Source organism: Budorcas taxicolor, chromosome 7 (assembly GCF_023091745.1).
Source record: "Budorcas taxicolor isolate Tak-1 chromosome 7, Takin1.1, whole genome shotgun sequence".
Taxonomy (NCBI): Eukaryota; Metazoa; Chordata; class Mammalia; order Artiodactyla; family Bovidae; genus Budorcas; species Budorcas taxicolor.
This window is the reverse complement of record NC_068916.1, coordinates 19,713,904-19,716,429: the sequence shown is the minus strand read 5'-3', so window position 1 is coordinate 19,716,429 and position 2,526 is coordinate 19,713,904.

Sequence of the window (2,526 nt, the reverse complement as noted above, 5' to 3'; positions counted from 1 at the left end):
GCCAGCCCCGCCCGCCCCGGCGCCGCCTCAGACCCTCGCGAGCCCGCGCGGCCAGGATATTACATGGCAACCACACACTTCCGGTGCCGGCCCCCGCGCGCACGCGCGCCCTGAGCCCCCGTCTGCTCACACGCGCCCCCTGCCGGCGGGGGAGTGCACGCACATCCCGCCTGCTAACCGAGAGGCCGCCTTGGCCTATGAGTGGACTGGAGCGAGCCTAGAGGGGCTGTAGCGGCTGCAGCGACCCCTGGAGTCCCGGAGGTGGCCCTGACGTCTCAGGAAAAGTGCTTAGACCTTTATTCAGAGGCTGGGGAGGCCAAGGGGCAGGCAGGACTCCAGAGGCTGAGTTTACAAATCTTCATATGCCTGTTCGCTAATCTCAGCTATATACAGTTCTTCTGAGGTCTTCCACCACCTTCCCTTCCAGTCCCGTGTTCATTCATTCAGTTGCCCAAATCAGACATCAGGTTATGACTTGTACCTCCTTTCCGCTACCCACTGTCTCTCTGCCCTGATCAGACCATTCCACCAGTCTTCTCTCTGGTGTGCCCAGCTTCAGGTTCTCCCCTCCAGTTCATCCGTTACAAGGCTGCCAGCAAGATGCTTCTATAACATAATTCAGATCACACGATTCCCTGGCCAATTCTAAAGCCAGTAGTATTGGCCTTAGAATACTTCTAAGGCCTTCTTGACATGGCCTACAAAGCTTGTAAAATTTGGCCCCATCACCTTTTCTGACTTCTATAACCCATGATCCTTTTTGCCTATGGGCTTTGCTAACATTATTCCTCTCTTGCTCATTTCCCCCCAATCTTTCCTCCCATCCCTTCTGCATAGAAGAGCTCTATTTGTAATGTCACCTCCTCCAGGAAGGCTTCTCAGATTCATATATGCTTACGGCTATTGATTTTATCAGTTGTTTTTTGTCTTATGAATCAAAAGTTAAGAATGAATCAAAATGAGTAAATGAATCCAAAAAGAAGAGCAGGGTTGGGGCCAGTTGCACAATAGATAACAAGTCTGACTACAGGTTGTAAGAAGAACAATAAAGTGACTAGAACTAAAGTGCTTGCAACTTCCGCATTGAAATCTCTGACAGAGTTGAGCGATTTTGTGAAGCAGAGGATTGCTGAAAGTTTACAAGTGCCTCTACAGAAGGTACTGGACTTGATCAGACTATTGCTTTAAAATATACATGCCCCAACCTTTCCCTAAGATCCTGATGGGGCTACCTCCCATGTGATTTTGATGGGTGTCCTGAATGGTGATCCACCAGCCTAAATCATTTCAGGTGCCAAAATGTCAGAGAAAGAAAGGAAAATATCCTAAAGGTTCAGACAAGGAAACCGAGACCTTGAGTAAGACATGACTTGCCCAAAGTGATGTCCTATTTTTCCACATTATTTTCAACCAACCCTACTGATGTAATTATCCAATCTACAAGATAAATAGAATTCTGAAATTGGACTAAGTTAATTATTTGCTTCTCACTTTGCTTTGCTTGAGAGAGTAAATTGGTGCTGAAGAAAACCTGTTCTAAGGCTCAAAGACTGACTCTGAAGGTCTCTGTTCCATGTGAAGTTTTTAACTGACATGATCACACAGTTCAATCAAATGATATTTATGTATTCACTCAAATATTTATTGGGTACCTACTAATGAATAAGTCACCAGTAGGTCCTGCAGATACTGTGATAAATGATTCATGTCCTCATGGAGCTGACGATAAAAACAGAAATGAATTCACTAGCCAATAACATGTTAATAAATAAGCACAAGCTGTAATTGTTCCAAGAAAAAGAACAGTGTTGTAGCAACTTCATCTTGGAGGCTGGTGAAGAAAGGCTCCCCTGGGATTTCAATCTAAGATCTGAAACTGACGTAGAAATCAACCAGGGAAGGAGCTACGGAAAGTGTTTCCGGCGAAGAAACAGTATGTGCAAAACCCTGAGGATTAAACAAGAAATATCCATTTCATTCATTTCCTCTGAATATATATATCGCATCTCAAATACTTTTGAAGCGATGCCGAGTTTATTTTGCTTTTATTGTTTATACAAATTATAACTTTAATTACTGTGGCTATATTCAGTGAAGTGAAGTGAAATGAAGTCGTTCAGTCGTGTCCGACTCTTTGCGACCCCATGGACTATAGCCTACCAAGTTCCTCCGTCCATAGGATTCTCCAGGAAAGAATACTGGAGTGGGTTGCCATTTCCTTCTCCAGGGGATCTTCCTGACCCAGGGATTGACCCAGGTCTCCCGCATTGGAGGCAGATGCTTTACCGTCTGAGCCACAACCTATGTGCAATCAGGATAAAAAAAATTAGTCTTCAGCAAAAATCGCAGTTTCAGGCTGTCACCGGCGCGCTGCGTAAAGCGCTTCGTCGTGACGTAGGAGCCTGACCGTCCCGCCTCCCACAGACATATCACACGGGCTCAGCCAATCACAGTGTCAAACACTCAACTTGACATCACCCATCACCAATCGCAGGACACCCGCTGCCCGTCAGCGGCAGGCCACCG